This window comes from Armigeres subalbatus, chromosome 2 (assembly GCF_024139115.2).
Source record: "Armigeres subalbatus isolate Guangzhou_Male chromosome 2, GZ_Asu_2, whole genome shotgun sequence".
Taxonomy (NCBI): domain Eukaryota; kingdom Metazoa; phylum Arthropoda; class Insecta; order Diptera; family Culicidae; genus Armigeres; species Armigeres subalbatus.
Genome location: NC_085140.1, coordinates 129,513,309 through 129,537,940, shown reverse-complemented (window position 1 = coordinate 129,537,940; position 24,632 = coordinate 129,513,309). Strand labels below are relative to the sequence as shown.

Sequence of the window (24,632 nt, the reverse complement as noted above, 5' to 3'; positions counted from 1 at the left end):
ATTGAATTTCCGTTGAATTGAATGAATTTCCGTTGAAATTGAATGAATTTCCGTTGAAATTGAATGAATTTCCGTTGAAATTCGAATGAATTTCCGTTGAAATTCATGAATTTCGTTGAAATTGAATGAATTTCCGTTGAAATTCGAATGAATTTCCGTTGAATTGAATGAATTTCCGTTGAATTGAATGAATTTCCGTTGAAATTCGAATGAATTTCCGTTGAAATTGAATGAATTTCCGTTGAAATTGAATGAATTTCCGTTGAAATTGAATGAATTTCGTTGAAATTGAATGAATTTCCGTTGAAATTGGAATGAATTTCGTTGAAATTCGAATGAATTTCCGTTGAAATTGAATGAATTTCCGTTGAAATTGAATGAATTTCCGTTGAATTCGAATGAATTTCCGTTGGAAATTGAATGAATTTCCGTTGAAATTCGAATGAATTTCCGTTGAAATTGAATGAATTTCCGTTGAAATTCGAATGAATTTCCGTTGGAAATTCGAATGAATTTCCGTTTGAAATTGAATGAATTTCCGTTGGAAATTGAATGAATTTCGTTTGAAATTCGAATGAATTTCCGTTGGAAATTGAATGAATTTCCGTTGAAATTCGAATGAATTTCCGTTGGAAATTCGAATGAATTTCGTTTGAAATTCGAATGAATTTCCGTTGAAATTCGAATGAATTTCCGTTGAAATTGAATGAATTTCCGTTGGAAATTGAATGAATTTCCGTTGGAAATTCGAATGAATTTCCGTTGGAAATTCGAATGAATTTCCGTTGGAAATTGAATGAATTTCCGTTGGAAATTGAATGAATTTCCGTTGGAAATTCGAATGAATTTCCGTTGAAATTCGAATGAATTTCCGTTGGAAATTGAATGAATTTCCGTTGAAATTCGAATGAATTTCCGTTGGAAATTGAATGAATTTCCGTTGAATTGAATGAATTTCCGTTGAAATTGAATGAATTTCCGTTGAAATTCGAATGAATTTCCGTTGAATTGAATGAATTTCCGTTGAAATTGAATGAATTTCCGTTGAAATTCGAATGAATTTCCGTTGAAATTCGAATGAATTTCCGTTGAATTCGAATGAATTTCCGTTGAAATTCGAATGAATTTCCGTTGAAATTGAATGAATTTCCGTTGAAATTGAATGAATTTCCGTTGGAAATTCGAATGAATTTCCGTTGAAATTCGAATGAATTTCCGTTGAATTCGAATGAATTTCCGTTGGAAATTCGAATGAATTTCCGTTGGAAATTGAATGAATTTCCGTTGGAAATTGAATGAATTTCCGTTGGAAATTGAATGAATTTCCGTTGGAAATTGAATGAATTTCCGTTGGAAATTCGAATGAATTTCCGTTGAAATTCGAATGAATTTCCGTTGGAAATTGAATGAATTTCCGTTGAAATTGAATGAATTTCCGTTGAAATTGAATGAATTTCCGTTGAAATTGAATGAATTTCCGTTGGAAATTCGAATGAATTTCCGTTGAAATTCGAATGAATTTCCGTTGGAAATTCGAATGAATTTCCGTTGGAAATTGAATGAATTTCCGTTGGAAATTCGAATGAATTTCCGTTGAAATTCGAATGAATTTCCGTTGGAAATTCGAATGAATTTCCGTTGGAATTCGAATGAATTTCCGTTGGAAATTCGAATGAATTTCCGTTGAAATTCGAATGAATTTCCGTTGGAAATTCGAATGAATTTCCGTTGAAATTCGAATGAATTTCCGTTGAAATTCAATGAATTTCCGTTGGAAATTCAATGAATTTCCGTTGAAATTCGAATGAATTTCCGTTGGAAATTCGAATGAATTTCCGTTGAAATTCGAATGAATTTCCGTTGAATTCGAATGAATTTCCGTTGAAATTCGAATGAATTTCCGTTGAAATTCGAATGAATTTCCGTTGGAAATTGAATGAATTTCCGTTGGAAATTCGAATGAATTTCCGTTGAAATTCGAATGAATTTCCGTTGGAAATTGAATGAATTTCCGTTGGAAATTGAATGAATTTCCGTTGAATTGAATGAATTTCCGTTGGAAATTCGAATGAATTTCCGTTGGAAATTCGAATGAATTTCCGTTGGAAATTCGAATGAATTTCCGTTGGAAATTCGAATGAATTTCCGTTGGAAATTCGAATGAATTTGAATGGATGATTTTTTGATTTAAATTCGTATGAATTTCCGTTGGAAATGAATGGATGGATTTCCATTGGAAATTCGGTTGAATATTTCTTGGAAATTCGGATGAATGTCCCTTGGGGATTCGGATGAATTTCCCTTGAAAATTTGGATAAATTTCCTTTGGAAATTTGAATGAATATCCCGTGGAAAGTGGGACTAATTCCTCTTGGAAATTCGATTGAACTTGGCCTGAAAATTTGGATGAATTGGAAGCTCTGATGAATTTCCCTTGGAAGTTCTGATGAATTTTGCTTGGAAGTTCGGATGAATTTCCCTATGAATTGCGGATGAATTTCGGATGAATTTCCCAATGAATTTCGAATGAATTTCCCGATGAATTTCGGATGAACTTCCCTTGGAATTTCGGATGAATTATTTTTTTGAATTTCTGATGAAATTTCTGTGGGATTTGAGTCATTCAAATTTTCTTTCTTGCTGATCACGCTGTGCTGTGCTGAAAGGTTAATACACATTTGACAAAACCTCTTTTTCCAATGCAACACACTGTAGAAGGCATTATTAATAAAGCCACCTAACGTAGATCCCGGGCAAAAGCGGGCGGGCTTAAGCCATGAATAGAATAAAAAAATATGATATGGAATTGATCAATCAATTGCTATAAGAGATAAAAGAATAGGCAAAAATATCAAAAATTTACACCGAAATATAATTTCAATATCAAGATATGTTATGGATAAGAACAAGTATGGGCTCATTTTTCTATCTAATCAATATGTGATATTATTGAGCTATTTTCGTCTGCTCGGGATGAGGTCCATTAGCAATTTAGAGCCTTGCAGTTCAATTACCGGTTGATGGAATATTGATACAATTTGTTCTGCTGTGTAATGGGTTTCCTAAGGTGGAAAGATGGTCCTGATAATATTTTTGTGCAGTAGTTGTTGTCGTTCATGCAACTTGTATTGCAGGACATTTTTGCGTGCTTTGTAGAGGGGGCAGTGTCCTACGTTCTGATTGGTATGACGTGCTTCCTAACCTATTTCGACGAATTATGAATGATTTGGACAAACCCTGTCAGTTGTTCAAACATTCTCCCCACTTTTAACGCATATAGATTCTGATTCCTCCAACACTTTGCACTTATCTAAAGGATTATTTGCACCCAACGCACTACAAAGAGATGATTTGTAGCAGTTCCATGTCGGCGAGGACACGCAATTTCAATGATATTTGGCGGCTTTATACTGGGTGTATGTGAATAATATGCTCACGCTTCAATTCAGGATATCGAGCTCGTTGTTAAGCTCGTTTCTGTGGAACTAACTCTATTCCTCCAAAATACAGACTTAATGGGTAGTGAAAGACGCATTCAGCGACGATAATTTTAACTTAATTTATCACAATCCAGATATTTCTAGAAAATATTTATCAAGCATCTTGGAACAAACTGTTCAAAGAAGAAATGGTGTATAGGAATGATTTGTTGGTCAAGCAATCGTAATGGTCTTCACGGAGACCAGCAGTGTTTTGCACAGAAGAAGGATTGGATGAGTTTCAATCGTCAACACATCATATTTTGGTCAATTAATTTGATAGTTTATTACAGCAAAAAATGTTTTGGTTTGAGAGCTTTGCGGCAATATATTGATACAGTTTGTACGTTATTTATAAAAAATGTTTACAGAAAATTAGAATTTTTTGAACTTTTATACGATTTCTATAGAACTAAAAATCATTGGAAAGGTTTACACCTATTTTTTCTCAAAACTGAGCTTTTGTCACTTACTTTGCGTTTGACTCCCTTAATTGGAATAACCGATTTGCTTGTTGCAATTCGATAGGGGATTCGAGGAATCGGAGTACAAATGAGAATTAACTTGGTTCAAAGTACTAGACACTGGAAACGACTTTAAGTTGAAATATCCGATACGATAAAATAGTATATCCAAAACCTGTCTTCTGGAGTTGGCGACATGTTCCACTAACTATGTTTCCTAAATATGTCATCAAAAACGCTTGTTTTAGGATTCTACGCTATAAAACTAACGATCACTTCTTCTAATAAACGAAAAACGTCAAAAATAAATGTAAAAATTTAACACTAGCCATCTACAAACCTCCGAGCACACACGGCACCATGCCACCTCCACGAACATACCAAAACACAAACCCATACGGACAGGTTAACCAATCATTTGAAAGGAATTTCAAGTTTAAACAAATTATCCTCGCCTGAAACAAGATCACAAAAAGTGCGAATGGCAGCAAAATCTCCTCGAGCTGCAAAAGACCTGCGCAATCCGTCAGTAGGACGCCGTCACAGACACAACCATAGCACAGTTGGAATGGCTCCCCAATGGGTTTCGCGTAAGGCCTGCCTATTCCGATACTAATGAACACACTAACGCGCTCTGACTGGCATGCAGTTTTGTGCATTTTTGATAAACACATACCGCACTGCTGCCGTCGGCCGTCCCAGCTGATGACGGTCATCGTACTGACATATACTCCGCGCAGGCTGACTGTTTGGCGTTTCCGAGGAGGATCCAAGCAGCGGGTTGAGTGAGGATCGAAGAGGATGTTAGGCACGCTGACGCTGACTGGCGTACTTTCGAAGAAGAGCCTGAAATTGAGGTAATCGTTCTGTTTCAAAATTAGCCGCATGAAACGGCACCACATTCGTTATAATTATACATCACTTTCGGTCGGGTCGGCTAGAATTCACGTACATACGTGCCTACATCGAGAAAGAGCGAAGATCGACGGCATCCGTCGTCGTCGATGTTGCCGTAACTGTGACGACCTGCTTGGAACTGCGATGAATCAAGGTTGATATTCCGCGCACTGCAAATAATAATTAGTCCAATTGAATTTGGGGTGACACTTATTAGTCATTGCCGCATTGCCCATTCTGACATAATTAGTTCGCAAGTTGCGATTATATTTTCATAACTTTCGATGAAAGGGAATTTTTCGGTTTTGGGTGAAATATTTTGGGACGACGACGAGCGGTGTTCTTCGCAATGACAATCGAGTCAAAATAGTTGAGGTTCGAGACGACGAAAATAGGTTCTGATCTTGATCCCATTAGGTGACAGACGAAAGCTGCTGCAAGGTTGGGAGGTGCACCGAAGACGACGACGGCGTTCGCCAACGCAGCAGAAAAAAAACGCGCCCAAACTTCTGGTAGATATTTAGCAGAATGGGCGACATGGGCATGGCAGCGGTGATGAACGTCATGAAAACACATGGCGTCTCTGACCTAGAGAGTGGGAGATTGCGCCACCCGTTGGGTTTCACATGTTTACAATAGTCAGTCGGTAGTCGACGAATTATTTGTCGTTTGCTTGGGTCGTTTGGGTCTATAATGTAGTTTAATAATAATGACATAAGGGTAGAATAGTTATATTATGACAAAATGAATAAATGTATACTAAAGATAAATTCTTTTCTTTGATTTTCAATTTCAGATCCAACTAGGAGCATTTACATAAATATACAGGTTCGTAATCAACGGTGTTTTCATTTCCTATTGTCTAGATGTAAGTGTGCTGAAAATAATAGCAACTTTGGCAGCAATATTCTTGACCTTCATTCGACTAAGTAATGTCAGATATGCAGACATTCATACAATATTTGATCTAGAAAATAGACTGCATGGAGAGAATCGGTAGTGCGCCGGTCGAGTAAAACGAGCTACCGTATTTTCTTAATCATCAGTTTAAATTTTGTTTTTCAAAATTCTTTCATAATAACTTAACATATTAACCGGCGTGCACTATTTCAACAAATCGAAGTGACATTTGGAAAGTTTAAACATCCATCTATTAGTTGCCCACAATGAATGATTTTATTTTATTGACAAAAATCATGAAAAATAACATTTTAACATTTAACACAAAATAACATAATTCAATATAAATATTGTTTATGTGCAGTAATTTTAACAGACTGCAAAATTCGATTGTGATAATAATTTATTCAGGGTGAGTCTAAATAGGAGTAAATGTCGCAATATTCTTCCAAAACAGGTAAATTTTTCGATAGCAAAAAAAGGTACTAGAAAGAAGTACCCATTGATGAATAATAGATTTTCTTCGGGTAATTTAATTCTAGCGAAACTACGGAAAATATATCTGGCGTTGGCATTTATTTTAAATTTGGAAAACTATTTAGGTTAAAAAGAATAGCCTCTATCCAGATTTTTACGCAGACTATACATTATATCAAAAGCGATAGCCACACTCTAGAACCTTATAACCTGTTTTGAATTTGTTTTAAAATGTGTATAAAGGCTTTCGCTTATCTATCTTCATGACTCCAAATTGATGTTAAGACCAGAAACTTATTTTTTTATTTAAGCCAGTTTTTATTTTTTAGAAAATAATAGAGTCAATAATAATCAATAGAGGCAATAATAGTGATCGAAACAAATGTATAGTTCATTGTGTATTAAAACTGCAACCGAAACCTGCAACCACAGAGTGCAATGCTCTGGCTAATAATGTAATCAGGGAATGTAAATGCGCAAACATGTGTAGTGTAAGGATAATGTTGGAAAAATGTTAATTAATTTTTGATGAATAAATTTATTTCCAAATATTGATCGATTTCATTAATAAATACCAGGGTTGTTAACGTCAATCAACGATTAACGCCGTTGATGTTAATTTTTCAAAATTTAACGTCAACGGCGTTGCGTTGAATGTTTTGGGAATAAACGTTAACGTCAATGAGAAGGGTTGAATCAACGTCAACGCCAACGTTGATTCCATCGTTGATTTTCTCAAGAAGCGATGCATCGTCGGAAGCGTTGTTATGGCCAACGGTTTGATAAACAAGTTAAGAATTTGGGATGCAAAACCAAACCAAACTTGTACATTGTCACTGCTCGTGGTACGGGAGTGAAACTGCCGAGTGCTGCCGACATCGACATAGCAAAAGTAGTCCATTTATTAGAACTGGATTGTAATTTTGTACATTATGTAAATATTGTGAGGCTGCTTTACTAAGGTTTCTGTTTATCAATGGAATTTCGTTAACGTTAACGTTAACCAGGGCATTTAACGAGCCATCGAAGTTCGCGTTGAACGTTGAAATTAACGTCAACGATTCAACGTAACACCGTTAAACGTTGATTAACGTTAACAAACTTGATAAATACGCGCCAGGATAAAAAAATCCATTGCAAAAAAACTTTATATAATCCGTAATAGAACCTTTATTTAGATCTTTTCTGAGTTCCTCCAGGAATTCCAGTAGATTTTGATTCAACTATCATGAAGATGTTTGATGTTAGAGCTTTTATACTGGGGAATCTACTACAAAAAGTCGAAAGGAAGAAAGCTCGGAAGAATAAAGGTTGAAGGGGCAAAAGGTCAAAAGGGCGCAAAAGGTCGAATGGGACAAAAGGTTAAGAAAACAAAAAGTTGAGAAGCACAAAAGGTTGAACCGAATAAATAGTAAAAGAAGAATAAAGAAGAGAGATAAAAATAAAGAAGGAAAATGAAGAAGGAAGGGGAAAAAGGATGGGAAAGAAATAAAAAAGAAGAAGGAAGAGGGACGAAGGAAGATGAAAGAAGAGAGAAGTAAGAAAGAAGAGAAACTAGTAAGATGGTAGAGAGAAGCAAAAAAGGAAGAAGATTTAAGGAAGGAGTAAGAACAAATAAAAAGGAAGGAGAAAGAAAGAAAAAGGAAGAACAATGAAGGAAGAAATAAGAAGGAAAACGAGGAATAAAATAATAGGAATAAATAAGATAAAATAAGAAGGGAGATGGTAGATGAAACAAAGAACAAGTAGACACACGAAGAAATAAGATAGAAGGAAGATGAAAGAAGAGGAAATTAGACAGAAGGAAGAAAGAAGCAGGAATAAAGACCTTTCAATCATTTGTAACTATCGACTTTTTCAACAGATGATTCATTGATGATTCTCTCATTAACCAATCCACTGACTTCGGTGTTTTCAATGTAAATTCAACCATCTTTCAAAACCTTCAGGAACCGTGTTCGGTTTATGTTGCTGAGCTGGCAGCAATTAACTTCGCTTTGGGTATAATTTCAGATCAGCCCGTGGTTCATTATTTTATCTTCTTGGATAGTCTTAGTTCTATCGAGGCACTCCGGTTGATTAGACCAGTTAAGCACGCATCTTATTTCATTACAAACATACGAGAGCAGATGCGTGTTTTGGTCGAAAGATCATTCAAGATTACCTTCACATGGGTTCCATCTCATTGCCTAATCTTTGTAGGTGTGCACAATGGTCGGATTCGTCAAATTTAACGCCATAAATCGATAACTCGAAAACCATCAGTGTTAGAGTTTTGACGTCTTCAGAAGAAATGATCTACAAAAAGAGATCTATTTTTGGTGTAAGTTGTCATTAGGGTGGTCCTTCGGTGAAATATTTTTGCAAAATTATTGTTTTACCCTTTTAGTTAGGAGTTCATATAATTCTACAAAGTTGAAGAGAATTTAATTCTTAGCATTTTTGCTTAATAAACATTTATTTTATCTCATATAGGTGATGTTTTATGACAAAATTATGATAGGGTGGTCCCGAAAAAAATAGTTTTTAGCTTACACTTTCATCAATTCAGAATATTTTCAAAAACTTTCTTAGCATCGCTTCACGGTCTTTGAATGGCGCATCTTTTGGTTACATAAGATGGTTGATAGCTTCATTTTCAAGCAAATTATAAGCGTTTTTTAATGAATAAGTGATATTTTTCTGTGCATTCTACTGCAGCTAATAGCAAATATTAGCAAACATTTCAATCGTAATCTGAAGGTATACATGCAGGCCCATCAAATCCATGGTATTTCATTTGTCCATCTTTGTCCACTTTTGTTTGTTAATCATATTAGTTTCTATATACCATATCTCTGATTTTCGCAATATTTGGTAGAATCATTTTTTTTCGAAAATAAATAAACTCACTTTTTAATTTTGTCCGATTTCGATCCAGGGTGATCGAAAAAATCAACATTTTGGAAACAATATATTTGTCTCAATTCCTTGTATAATAAAACCTGAACCACATTTTTATGTACTTTTTGGCAAAGAAATGTCTAATCTCGTGCTGCCTAATACTAAGTGGATCGAGCTTCAATATTTTGAACGTTAAGAGTCTTTGTCTTCCGATGGATTTTGGAGATTCCTATATCAATCGACTAGGAAACTATCCAGCAATTTGTCACTTTCTTTGAAACTTTTGATCATTTATGGTAAACTATTGAAAATTTCAATTCTTGCCCTACTCAGTAAAAATATCAGAACCAACCAATCCCGTTCATGCATTCCCAACACGGACATCAGAATGATGTGAGTTACGGGCCCTCTCTAGGAAAAAAAACATGTTTTTCGCTCGCGCATTATTTCTGTTCGAAGATACACGGTGAGTGGTCACGGAGAGCGGACAGAACGATGGCGTTGGTAGCGGTCCCAGCATCGATTATGGTGGTTTCAGTAGCGGTTGCGATTCAGCGGTAAGCTATCGAGTGTCTATCGTCTATTGAGTGCCACTGAGTGGTTTCTGTTAGTGATTCGGAAGACACATTTTTGGAAATTAATTGCGTCTTCTCATGACCAACATTCTATACAAGGGAAGATTAGGCCTGCGCAATTCGGTTCGACTCGGGGAGTCACTACACAACGTGTTATTTTTTCTATCTTTTGTCTCACGCGCCGGTGATACCTTTTCTAAATCATATTTGTTGTTGAAAAAAAGTTAAGCATTCAATGATATAAATTATGACGATTTGATGACTGTTCACGCTTTCCGCCTCACGTTAAAGTAAGAATTAATCACTTGGCGACCGCAGAAAGTTACTGTCCATGGCAAAATCCGAAGCGCGTGGGGACATCATTATCAGTAATATTATATTACTAGTTTATTTGTGGACGCAGTAGCGCCCATGGCAAGTGTTTTTTTTTTTTTCAATATAAATGGTTCATGTGTTATTCGACGTCTGTTGTCTGTGATTTTTTCATCAAATGCTGTGTCTGGTTGTCTAAGGTTGTCACTGGTTTTGTTTTGTGCATCTGATGGTAAAAAAGAATTGAAGTGTCAAATATTTTATATTTTGTGAGAACTTCCCGGCGTGCTGCGTCTGGTTGGCTAGTCACCGGACAGACAAACAGGGCCATTATATATAGTATAATCGCTGCCACGACCGCCACAGACGCCATCGTAGCGAAACAAGCAATTGATAGTCCAAATATTGCGAACGAAATGGCTCGCGCGCGCGAAAAAGGAACTTTCTTATAATCACTTTGGAGAAAATTTGTCTCGGTTCAATCTTCTCTTCTATCAAATTGTGATTCGGGAAAGAATCGAATATTTTTTCATAATGTGCCTTGCCAGTCACTAACAGCAAATCAAAATGTTGAGAGAAACTGCGCTGCTGCCACGACCGTAACTTCCAATGGTGGTTCTTCTCAGGACCACCATTCTTTGCAAGGGAAGGTTGACCCGCGACGAGTTTTGTTCAAAGTGCAAATTATTCGCTCAGTGACGGCAGAAAGTTTCCGTCGGTAGCAGAATCACAGCGTGTGTCAGTGGGAGACGCTGCAAAAATTAATTCGCATGAATAGCATCAGTAGCAGTCAAATGAAACTTTCTCACAAGATTCTTATTCGGTCCTGCTGCTGTTTGTGATCAGGAAGGTGCATTACTGAAAATTAATCAATTCTTTTTAAAACCTACTTTCTATACAAATTGAAACTTATCCGAGAAGAAATTTGTTCCATATACAAAACACAGTCGCCTAGTTATGTTTGAAAAATCAATCGCAACTATGTCCTTACGTTGTCCAATGTCTACCTTGCGGTCGTGTCTTGTACACAACCCCTCTGATTTTTTTTCTCTTTCTCAGTTTTTTTCTTCTTGTTCGATTCCTCTTTTTTGTTCCGTGTGGCGTGTACCACAAAGCCCTGGCCATCCGGAGGATGCTCCCTGCTGAACAAAAATCGAGCACGACGCCACACAAAACCGTTTCCAACGTCAAACGCCCGGATGAGCAGCTGGAATAACCTAAACCCAAATCCATACCCCGTCCGTTCTGAATTAAGTAATTTATAATCTTGAGTCACCACGAGTATTATGGTCTACGTCCCCCTTCCCTACTAACTGTTAATGATAAGATGACACACATTGTAAAAATATTATACTTATGAAAGTGTCACACGCGACTATTAAATAAATGTAATAGTAAAAAAAACTTTTGGCGTTTTGTCCTTTCGCCCTTTGGTCTCTTCTAACCTTATGTCCCTAACACGACAGTGCAGTGCAGTTCCAGAGGCCAGAGATTTGTGGCTCGGGACGGGAAGAGTACCTCGCCTTGTAACCCTTGCCAACTTATTCGGATACCGTTCGTGTGGGGGATAGTATTTTTTTTTTATAATGAGTGATTTTCATGTTAAAATATAAGTTCATCACTTGACACAATTCTGTTGGCGTCACCCCATGAGCTTGCATTGGAACTCCTGCATGGGTTGTCAGAATATGCCTTCTTACTGCACCTCACGGCATTCCGATGATACCTCCTCAGTATGAGCTCGTTGCATCCTTCGTCTAGCCCTAGGAAAGGTTGACCAAAGGGTTTCACTCTTAGCAGTCCACCAATATACCGAGTACCTGCCGTTTCCGGCATAATGGCGTCGTTCGCGCGTGATAGAATGGCTACCAACGCATCCCCGCTTAGGCTGTCGGTGTTATTTTTTCTTATTGCTACCACCGAAAGGACACGTAGGTCCATCCATAACATGGCTTGTTTCTTGCTACCGGTACAGAGAGGGCATTGGTGCCTTGTCGCATTCCTGCGCCTTGTGTCCTTCCTCTCCACAGGAACGACAAAGATTGCTATGGTCCGGCCCTTTGCAGTCGTAGGACTTACGCCCAGACTTAAAGCACCGGTAGCACCTTTCCAGTCAAGGTGACTGGAATATGCTTATTGGGGTCGGTAAGGGGTCGTTCAATAATGACGTCACATGTTTTAGGGGGGATGGCTCTATGATTTTGTGACAGTACATATACTAGGTATACAAAAAAGCGTGGTAGAGGGGGATGGGGGTCTAGAAATCTCAAAAAGTAGTGGACGTTATCTTTGAATCGCTCTTAACTTGAAGCAGGCTTGCATTCCAAAGTCGTACAGAAATCTCTTAGACGTACAGAAGCCCGCTAAACTTTTGCACCACACTGCGAATTGATGGCTGAAATGATGTCTGTATCGGTGACCTTATCCAGTTGCTTGCACTTGCAAGGTGAAGTAACCTTGCAAGGCCAGCACCTAACAACCTCACATAAACGCCGTCACCCAGAGCCTTCTAGGCCTGCTTTTTACAAACCGTGCCACGCGATTGTGCGCCACATTTCAGCACAAAGATCAGTTCCCCAGCCTAGATGTGTCTGTTTTAGAAGATAATCTGCTATCAGGCACCTGGGGAGGCAATCCCAGGTGATGTGGGGTTGGGATCACCTCTCCCGACCCACTAAACCAACTCCGTTTTCTCCAGTCACATTCCCCGGCCTGCAATTGAGCAATATACCAGAGGCCCGTCCCGTCCAGCAACAAGGTGGCACTACTTGTCTGCCAAACTGAAGGCGACCCTACGGCGCTCGAGCAGCACAAGTCAGACAAATATAGTTGCAGCAAGTTGATTGTAACTGAATCTGGTCACATATGAGGTACAGAAAGCTGTGTGAAACATGTGTGCTGCTAGGGCGATGCTTTCTTATGGCACTCCTACCCCAGTTACGAGGCAGACCGAACACCCGTCCAACCAGGCAGGGGTTCCTTAGCACCAAGTAGGATGTTAAGTTCCCTTACAGGAGATACCCCAGTCTGGTGTCTCACTGTTCAGGTTGACCTCACTCAATGTAGTGATTCTTTCGTCCTGCACAAGAGAGCACTATTCGCCCGCCCTGCCAGGAAGGAGGTGCCCATGGACGGTACTCTGGTTGCTTAATACCTTACCATGACAGCACTCCTCCCGGCGTAGATAGACCACTCATTCTACCGTCGAAGCAGTCCACTCGCTTCTCTGTTCAGCAGAGACCCTAACTGTGGTGATGTGGGTACCACCCACCGCCATCCTATTGCCTAATCAGCCACACAACCGACCTTTCGTATGCTCACTCGTACATTCGATCACTCACTCCGTAGTGGTAATACACCTCATCTTACTTGCACTTTTACTAACAAGTGGCCACTAAAAAACGGGAATTTCAATACTTCAATACTTTTTTATGAGAACATTAATGCTGCAGAACGAAGCAGCCCTCACGTTTGTGGCTACGTTAACGACCTAGCTAATTATTTCAACAACCCCGCCCCCTACCCAACGGCCTCACATCCCCTCGATACGGGTGGCCTGACACCTTGAGATTTCGGACGCCATATTGCCGCTTCATTGTGGAGCCGAGCCTGACGATACGACGGATTTACACCGCTACGCACTACTTAAAAGTACCGTGGACCCCCGATAATTCGAACTTTCATTCATATTAACAGAGTTCATTTTCCAGTTGAACTTCTGGTTACTCTACGAGCATCAGAAAAGTGGTTTCTGGCTGCTCTCTTTGCTGGTTTTGATTCTGCGTTCCGTTTCACGATGTTCCTTTTTTATTTTCACATTCCCAAGTGCTAAATGAGGTTTGAACCATTTTTAATTTGAAATATGTTCAAACTTACGGGATTCAAATTAAAAGGTGTTAAGATTAAAACAGTCAAACTACTAGCGTTCCACGGTATCCATATCCCAACATACCGTAATTAGAAAGCCCTTGGTGCGTCTGACGCTTTGCATGTCCTCGCCCAGTGCCGAAAGTCTTTAGGTCCTTTTTCGGTTTTAATCAAAAAGAGCTTCGCCTCTATCTTTTCATTTCTATGCAGGGCGGGATGCGTTGACTTACGCTTCGCCCTAATGATCAGCTACAATTTAACCACAGACAAACAGACGTAACACTAGATAAACTACCATCAACCATGCCTTGACTTCAACGATCTATTTGAATATGATTGATTGTGCATTCACAACTAGAGGCGCTAGTGTCGTAATCGCTCGAGTTTGGCATTTCACTCCAGTGCCTACTGATGACGATGTTGTACGAGAAATTGTTCCGTGTTACATGCTCGCAAGTTGAAGATAGAGGAGCGATGGATTTTTTTGAAAAATGTTCAAGCTGTTATGTATGTTTGTCTATGATTTAACTTTTCAAATCCTAGTGGGGTCTACATTTTTTCTAGGGAAGACTAAGCCCACCTCACTTGTCATAAGGGGCCGTACACTAATTACGTAAGCAATTTTTCTGGGTTTTTCGACCCTCCCTCCCCCCATTGTAAGATTTTTCCCATACAAATCATTTTTTATTTACATATATGGAGCATAAGAAAATGACATACCCCCCTCCCCCCATAAGTGCTTACGTAATTAGTGTACGACCCCTAAGACGAGTTTGTACAATCTCATTGAATTCCACCACTTAATTCTATCTTGACAGATACGTATTTCGACCTCAACAGTAAGGCCGTCTTCAGTGTCTCGTACTTGACTCGACTCAAGTGAAGACATTCCACTAAAAAGCTCAAAATAATTTTCTTAACAAAATAAGCCCACCTCTTATTTAAGCCAATGCGTTAGGCTTAGTATGCCTTCCAGCTATTTTTTTTTTTGCGAAAAGCCATATATTGTTAGGTTATGAATCAATACAATCCTGTGCTTGATTTCAACATTTGAATTTCAACAAAATCTGTGTTTGCTTTTAAGTGAAACGCCTATACAATTTATTTGACAATGTAGCTATTGCCAAAGATTCTTGGAAAATGAAAAATTCAGAGATATCATTGGATCGCGAAACGTCTTTAAAAATTCATCATAATACAGTGCTTCCATCCGCCACTGAACAACTTGTATCACATATGTATATGTCACCGCCACTGACTGATTTGATTCGATAGATTCGAGCATCGACCAGTCACATCATCGCTTTTAAAAATAAGTTTTCAACACCCGATCGGATAGTGGTGATGTGAGAAAACATTGGCACTGTCTTCACTTGTGCGTGATTTCAGTACCCGTGTATGAAACATTGTAGCGTGGGAGAGAATGTTTATAAGAAGAAGCCTTGTCTGCACAAGTCATCAGTTGGGAATACTGCTCAAAATGCATTCCTTTCGCTCTTTATTTATTTTGAAATTCAAAATAAACTTGCATTTAAAATCATTTGAAGTGCGTTGAGCAACATGTTTATAGCAACCGACCTTTTCTGTCAAAAATTGTATTTTGTTTCATTGTCTCAATCCTTTCTTTGACTTATTCAATGTCAACCCAAAGTATCCATATTCAAAAGCCTATAACTATTTTTAAAATCGAAAATAAAAACGTATGTAGAAATTTTGGCTATCTCAGTCTTTAAAACCATTAAACGATTATCGTTTTACTCTGCCCGACGTTTCGGCCATTGGATGTGGCCTTTTTCAAGGGAAAAATTGGTCAATCGTTTTTTCCCTTGAAAAAGGCCACATCCAATGGCCGAAACGTCGGGCAGAGTAAAACGATAATCGTTTAATGGTTTTAAAGACTGAGATAGCCAAAATTTCTACATAAAAACTATTTCCAGTCGTTTCCAATACCATAGAAAATAAAAACTGTTAAGGTGCTGCCCGTGTCAACCGGCATAAAGAATTGGCCTGATGTTGGTTCAACATTGCGCGAATGTTAGGCCAAACCTAAAAAAATCAGTTTTCCATTTGTCTTGTTTTAAATAGTTAAAAAATCCGAATTCCTTAGCAAAGTTGATCTTAAATATATTAAAAAATCTTTTGAGCGAGTAAAATTTTAGATGAGAATGGTCAATTGATTTGAAACGTGGGCTGACGAATTAGGAGTATTGAACCACACAACATCGCAATGCTAAATATCGGGTGTGTTGCGCAATTTTTATCGATGGGTGCGTTTTAAGCCCTTCTCCTCTACTTATTCAACAACAAGTAAGTTAATACTTTGTGAAGCACAACAGCTGATCGTGTGGGTGATAAAAATATGTTTGCTGCACACTAAGCGGCAACATCTCAATCTCAAAATTGAATAAAATTGCGTTAATTTTCTTCACTGACGCGTCCCAGCGATGAGACCCGTACATATTTTCTGTAGAGAGCCAAACTTTGAGTTAAATGAGCTTGCTGACCAATGACCTTATTATTCGGCATTGATTTTGAGGGGAAGAAGGCATTTCGTGATGACTGATTTGAGTGGGAGAACTTTAAATGAACTTCGTTCTCATTCCTCTGATATTTTGAAAATGTACTCTGCATGAGGAGTGTCGCACAATACAACAAAGCATGTGCAGTTTCGAATGCAATAAATATTGCTTTATATTCAAGGATTATCGTCATCAATTTTAGTATTTTATGGATACAAGGTGCACTTACTCAAAACGTGCAGCTATATGGGAGTTTATTTTCCTTCGCCCCATCTGGTAAGATTATTGCAAAAAATCCTGCAGGTGATGTAAATCCGATCAAAAGTTGAAAATAAATTGATCATTTCGATTGGTTTTGTTATAGCACTGAATTTTAATATTCGTGTTTGTGCTGTTCAGTGATCAACAGCAATGAAATCTTACAGCGACATGACCGTCAGAGAATGGTTCCCTTTTTTTGTTAGAGGTTTGTCAGTTAAAATTACAACATTGCAGTCATTTAGTACCGTTTACCACTGCACCAGGTCAACAACCTGCCGGCAATAGTAAAAGAAGCACCACCTACCGTTTACGCGATGCATTCGAGCAATTTAAATCGCTGAAATACCTTTCATCCGATTATCACTCTCAATCTCCCGCGCACAAAGGCAGATAATATGTACCGACGACGACTCCACTCCAACATGATTCCCATGGTGCAAAACTCTGCATAGGATTCCCGGCGCTAGTGTGTCGCCCCAGTCATGATGCCGCGACTCAACTCGTTGCAAGCATCTGCTCCATCTTCTTCCCGTTTGCTGCTGATGGATCGCTCGTAGGGCACAAAGTGACGCTAATTCTAGGAGGGCTGGGAAACATCAATTTAATTTGCGCTAAACCGTGAAAATAGACACCGCGCTGGTGTTGTGTTGTGCCGGCGGCGGTGGCGATGGTGATGTCTAAGACGGCATAACCACCGCCCTTCTTCCAGTTAATAGAAACAAAAAAAGTGCACGCGGGAAAAATCAACAACCGAGCCGTCTCTCGTCACCCTCTCTAGACCTACTACAGAGTGTGGCGAAAAAGGGCAAAACAATTGTTTCACATCCTGCCTGGGACCCGGAGTGTAGGATACGGCACAGAGGAACCCCAGGGGGATGATGTATACTCTCTATTTGTGCCCCTGCGGCTCGGAACCAGAACATTTTAATCGTTCCATTCAATCTTGTAGCTTTACTCCTCGCAGACGGTGTTTATCTTTCCAGTATCGCTGCGAACATCTGGTTTGATCTCCGTGTACTTGTATCGAATAGGGGTCGACTACACCACAATGTGCTGTTAATCACTCTTGGACAAGTATGACCGACGACGACGCCCCATCATGTAAATGAGACCCCCGAGCCGATCCAAACGGATAACGGATTCATCATTTTTGTATGAATTAATCCACTCAATAAAACACCGTCCGAAGATCGGAGATTCTTAACGTTGTTGGCCATTTCGTAACTCAAGGCTAAGATTGCAGTCGGATCGATCCGAACCACGGGCGCTGATCTTGCAATGCAGTGGCCACAACAGGCATTCAACTTTGGCGCCTGGGCCAGATCAATCGAGCACTGCTGCGCGGCCGCCGCCGTTGCGCAAAAGGTTAATGTAACAACACTGCACCACCGCGCCATTGCCTCCGGTGAAGTACATCACGAAGAATTTGAACTCCTAGCGACGAAGACGATGCTCGAACGGAACGGAACCAGACCAGCAATGGACCTTTGCCGTGTTTGATCTGCCGTGTACTGGTTTGGTGGATGTTATTTTCTGATCGATCAAGGTTGTTACTTGGGTCATGTTTTACACTGATGTTTGTTGTGTTACTGCATTGGATTTTCGATTGCAGTTCTATGTTCTGGTGCACAATTGTTTGGAAATAATTTCAAAATATATTACGTTAATAGTGCTACGATGCTAATGACACTTTATAACTTGTTCTTCATAAACCCATTATAAAACAAAATTCGAATCGAAAACCACAAGTCGATAATGAGCAACTTATCAACACCGAAAGTAGATCTAATTAAGTTTGACAAGTATCATTAGCGCTTAACAAAACATACGAGTTTGCATATGAAGATAAATCTAAAAACTCAGGGGGTGCTCAGGACCCAGTAAAAATAACAGTCCTAATCACTTTCTTATTAATTCAGTTTTATTCCCGAATTTGAACTGAGTTGTTTGGTTAATATTATGTTTGGATAATTTGTTAGCTAATAAAACTTCAGCATATTGAATAACAGGAACTATGTTAAGGGGACAAGGTGACCGTGTGCCACTCAATGTGATGAAGTTTACCAACCCTGAATAAATTTGTTTGTATTGCCTATGAGTGCAAAAATATATCCAATATTCTCTCTAATCAGGACAGCGCCTGTTAGACGCCGCAGTTTCCTCTGCAGTCACAGCAATAATTATCGAAATCCGTCTGCTTACATCACTCTTGAATCGGGAACATCCATCTTACAACGATGCACGAAAAACCGATGTTATAGACGGATGTTCTCACCATCAAAACGGGTCTGCTTTGGCTACAGCCATCACGATGAAATAATTCACCAATAAACGTCTGAATGTAAACACATACCACTGGGCCGGACTCTGGATTGCACCGATTTCCGCAATCAATGCTACGTGCACCCAAATCCCAATCGGGGGTCCTCGATCTCTCGGCTCTGTGGAAATTAATTTTGCCGAATGGCATATCAATTTCATAATTTCGACATCGCCTTCGATTAAGATCGCGGTGTGCAGTGGCAGACAAATTTATTAAAACATGCAACGCTTGACCCAGATATGGAATCCAGCACCGATCGAGATCGCTAAATCCCGGTGTGTATGGTTTCTATTCACGTTAAGTTAGCCCATCGGTTAGCTCGCGAGTGCGCTGCCGAGGCACCACACGCGTCTGGATGATACTCAAGACTCAAGCGTTTGGGGTAGTCCCTCGTTGCCATCTCCAGGCTGGCATAGTCAGTGGCACTCAACAGTCAACACGCACGGCATATCTTAGCTCACGGTGAGGGATGCGGTGAAACGATCGCGACAACCCAACATGCCGAATCGTTAACGTTTTACAACATAATCCTCCAAGCGCTCTGTGTCGCGTAACAGAAATGCGAATTAGGCATCTTATAATTGTGGTTGACTGGTCACAAAAAAGTAACGGGTGGCTTTACTCGGGTTGACACTTGTTGAAAACCGTTTTGCCTGTGTCACTGAAAATTACTAAACATTGTGCTGGTCTGCTTAGCGGGTAACTGCGTGCGAACGGGAGGTTTTGTGCGAAATGTGCTCATGTTGTCATAACACTTGAAGGTGTTTGCACAGTTCAATTATACTTTTAAACTTTCACGTATCGCTTATCTATATAATTGAAGATTTACGTAACAGCACTTATCCCGCCACTGTGAGTTACATAGTCTACGCATAAACATAGTGAAAATGAAGTTTTTGAATTGAAGCCTTTTTGAAGTGGATTCATATGGATTCTATCACAAACGGGCGAATGACATAGGCCCGTTTTCCATTCACCCGAATGGCAAATGCCGAAATGTAATAGATGCCCGAATAGCATTTGCCAATACCAATACCATGGAAAATACAGTTTGGAAATACAGCTGAACAGATTTTTTTTCTTTCCTTAGCATAAATCACGAGAATACTAAGAGTGATATACTGCCGCTAACCGCAAGTCAGACTTATCTGAATATGGTGTCCATATATAGATGGGACTGACTTGCAGTTAGCGGCAGTATAATAGCCAGCTAGTCCGAGAACGTAAAGTGAAAACAAAATCTGCATAGAGGAGAAGATTATTTATTAGTGCGGGATCGGTCGTGTTGTAGAAGCTTAATAAACGAAGCAAATTGATTTCGCGTTGGATTCATCCAGGATTCACTGTGAGGACGTAGCCTGCATCATTATTGGTCTTGAATTAATGAAACTCCAAAGCATGTACACTACAGTGAGAATAGTTTTCTAATCCCAAGAAGGCTTTTCAATTAGTGAGCTGTGCATATTTGTTGTTTCTCGACCAATACATAAACTACGCAACTACGATGTGTACGATGCGTACAGTCATTCAAGCTAAGCTAAGCTAAAGTATCCAAAGTTAAAGCTACTATTAGTAGATCATTATTGGTAAAATGCCTATTGGCGGATTAGTTCAGAAAATTCGCAGAGTAAATGACTTCTTCTGCCATATGATTCTATGCTAAGCAGAAACCTATCACTATATAAATATTTGAAAAAATGCATTACATTTTTTACGCATTTTCTAGGTGTGAGCGTTTGTGTACAAAACACATTATCATGTGCCTTTTTCCGGACAAACGCGAATTAGGATGCAATAAATAATAGACGACAAAATCAGAAAAAATATTTGTATTCGCAATGCTCGTGTGTTGTATTGGTAGTTCGCGACCTCTATATCGGCTGGTTGTTGGCGTTTTTTGTTTCATTGGGAAGATTCCGAGATTATTTGATCACAAAGTAGGAAAAGGTACTCGCTTTAACGGTGTTGAAGTCACTTGCATTTTTCCATGATGGCATGTTTTTATGAGTTAAAATACTAAGGTATTACCATTTTGACTCAAATCCAGAACATTACTCATATTCCGAACATTGGCGCTTTCGCACTCTAAAACTAAAACTTTCATCGGAATTTCGTACTGATGATCAAGATTACAAACCAATTAAAACTCCTATGGAGAAAATTACACGAATAAAGTCAAAATGGCCACTTGAAAGCGTGTGTTGGGAATATGAGTCATGTTCGGAATTTGAGTAAAAACTTCATTACGGGAATCAACCCAGCTTGGTTTGATGCAGATGTTCTAGGTTCTCTAAATTTTTCTGGAGCTCAGATAAAATGGTCTACCAGGCCAACTCCAGCTGGTATCAAACCAAAATCAAACCACCATATCCATACGAGTCCTTGCGTATTATGCGCAGTCTAAATAAGTTTGATACAGATGTTCTAGGTTCTCCAAATCTGCATTCTGAAGATTTGGCTTGATCGCAGTGTTCGACATGTTAACCAAGAACATGTACTTCGCAACATGCAATTTGGTTCAGGTTTCCCTTTATACAAGTTCCATACAAATGCTTGTACATTAATAATTAATCTTTAATCTATATACATAAAAATGAATTTCTGTTTGTCTGAACCTTATAGACTCCAAAACTACTGAGCCGATCGGTGTGAAAATTTGTATGCAGAGGTTTTTGAGGCCAGGGAAAGTTCTTAAGATGGTTAGAGACCCCTCCCTCCTCTGGAAAGGGGGGCTCCCATACAAATGAAACAGAAATTTCTGCGTAACTAGAGATCTAAGCAGAGAATAAATCTATTTTAGACGAAACGAAGTTCGTCGGGTCTGCTAGTTATTAATAAAACGGATGTAATGAAATATGCCTAAAAAGTTAAGTCATAAGATGAACCATCATACAAATGTACCATGCGTCTCCTTATGCTTTAATGTTTAAATGCTGAACAGTTTTCAACATTCCTATCTATCGTTTGCCTTGGGAGGCCCATTTTTGCCTAAAAACACTCATGGGGACAGTCAGATATCGCATAACCCAGATAATCGTAATAACTTAGTATTTAAACTTATATGAACATCCCGGTGCTGGCCGGGATACGAGCAACCTTAGGGAAGATCGGGTAACCAACCCCGGTGGAAACTATGGTCGTATGCTGACAGGGAAGGGGGGTTTGCTCCTCTCCGGAGGTGCAAATCTTATCGAGCGTCTGTTCTCCATGTCAGGATCGGCTCACAACAGCGTCTGTTCTCCATGTTAGGGGCGGCTGATCATCGTCCGAGTGCCAGCGAGGGACTCTAAGTGAAACTGTGCACCATGGTCCACCGGAAATAAGGAAATTTAGGGGGTTTGGTGTCAGGCCCTGCAAGCCAGCCTTTAAAAAATCATAAGCAACGAACAATCAACAAGAGAGTACGGACCGGAACCATCGGCGAAGACCACTGCGACGAAAAGGGACTAGCGATTGGAAACTCGGTTCGTGGAACTGCAAATCTCTCAACTTCATCGGGAGCACACGCATACTCGCCGATGTGCTCAAGGACCGTGGATTCGGCATCGTAGCGCTGCAGGAGGTTTGTTGGAAGGGATCAATGGTGCGAACGTTTAGAGGTAATCATACCATCTACCAGAGCTGCGGCAACACACACGAGCTGAGAACAGCTTTCATAGTGATGGGCGATATGCAAAGGCGCGTGATCGGGTGGTGTCCGATCAATGAAAGAATGTGCAGGTTGAGGATAAAGGCCGGTTCTTCAACTTCAGCATAATCAACGTCCATAGCCCACACCCCGGAAGCACTGATGATGATAAGGACGCATTCTACGCGCAGCTGGATCGTGAGTACGACAGCTGCCCAAGCCAAGACGTCAAAATCATCATAGGAGATTTGAACGCTCAGGTTGGCCAAGAGGAGGAGTTTAGACCGACTATTGGAAAGTTCAGCGCTCACCGGCTGACGAACGAAAACGGCCTACGACTAATTGATTTCGCCGCCTCCAAGAATATGGCCATTCGCAGCACCTACTTCCAACACAACCTTCCGTATCGGTACACCTGGAGATCACCACTGCAGACAGAATCACAAATCGACCACGTTCTGATTGATGGACGGCACTTCTCCGACATTATCGACGTCAGGACATATCGTGGCGCTAACATCGACTCTGACCACTATCTGGTGATGGTTAAACTGCGCCCAAAACTATCCGTCATCAACAATGTGCGGTACCGACGACCGCCGCGGTACGACCTAGAGCGACTGAAGCAACTTGATGTCGCCACTGCATACGCGCAGCATCTCGAGGCAGCGTTGCCGGAAGAGGGAGAGCTCGATGGGGCCTCTCTTGAGGACTGCTGGAATAAAGTCAAAGCAGCCATTAACGACGCAGCGGAGAACAACGTCAGCTATATGGGTCGAAGTCGACGGAACGATTGGTTCGATGAAGAGTGCAGACAGATTCTGGAAGAGAAGGACGCAGCGCGGGCGGTCGCGCTGCAGCAAGGTACCCGGCAGAACGTGGAACGTTATAGACGGAAGCGGAGACAGCAGACCCGCCTTTTTCAGGAGAAGAAACGCCGCCTGGAAGAAGCGGAGTGCGAGGAGATGGAACAGCTGTGCCGTTCTCAAGATACACTCAAGACTCAACGCATCCCGCAAAGGCTTCGTGCCGCGAGCCGAAATGTACCGGGATAAGGATGGGAGCATCTTGACGGACGAACGTGTGGTGATCGAAAGGTGGAAGCAGCACTACGAGGAACATCCGAATGGCGCTGAGAGTACAGGCAGTGAAAGTCAAGGCAGCGGAGGAGATGACTACGTCAGCTCAGCGGACGATGGAAGCCAACCAGCCCCCACCTTGAGCGAAGTTAAGGATGCCATTCAACAGCTAAAGACCAATAAAACAGCTGGTAAGGATGGTATCGGAGCTGAGCTCATCAAGATGGGCCCGGAAAAGCTGGCCACTTGCCTGCACAAACTGATAGTCAGAATCTGGGAAACCGAACAGCTACCGGAGGAGTGGAAGGAAGGGGTTATATGCCCCATCTACAAGAAAGGCGACAGTGTGGAGTGTGAGAACTTTCGAGCGATCACCATCCTTAATGCCGCCTACAAAGTGATATCCCAGATCATCTTCCGTCGTCTGTCACCATTAGTGAACGAGTTCGTGGGAAGTTATCAAGCCGGCTTCATTGACGGCGGCTCGACAACGGACAGGTCTTTTCTGTACGGCAAATCCTTCAAAAATGCCGTGAATACCACGTCCCAACGCACCATCTGTTCGTTGATTTCAAGGCGGCATACGACAGTATAGACCGCGTAGAGCTATGGAAAATTATGAACGAGAACGGCTTCCCCGAGAAGCTTACCAGACTGATCAAAGCAACGGTGGATGGTGTGCAAAACTGTGTGAAGATTTCGGGTGAACACTCCAGTTCGTTCGAATCGCGCCGGGGACTAAGACAAGGTGATGGACTTTCGTGCCTGTTCTTCAACATTGCACTAGAAGGTGTCATGCGGAGAGCCGGGTGTAACAGCCGGGGTACGATTTTCAACAGATCCAGTCAATTTATTTGTTTCGCGGATGACATGGACATTGTCGGTCGAACATTTGCAAAGGTGGCAGAACTGTACACCCACCTGAAACGTGAGGCAACAAAAGTTGGACTGGTGGTGAATGCCTCAAA

General features: G+C 40.4%; 1 protein-coding gene across 12 annotated transcripts in view; it reads left to right on the top strand.

Moving 5' to 3' along the window:
• LOC134210840 (PDZ and LIM domain protein Zasp) overlaps positions 1-24,632 on the top strand; it is a 248,082-nt gene that overhangs the window by 56,755 nt on the left and 166,695 nt on the right. For all 12 annotated transcript variants that reach the window (XM_062687181.1, XM_062687182.1, XM_062687184.1 and 9 more), the window contains exon 3: positions 5,637-5,668. The gene's annotated coding sequence lies outside the window, so the exon portion shown is untranslated. The remainder of the gene's footprint in view (positions 1-5,636; positions 5,669-24,632) is intronic.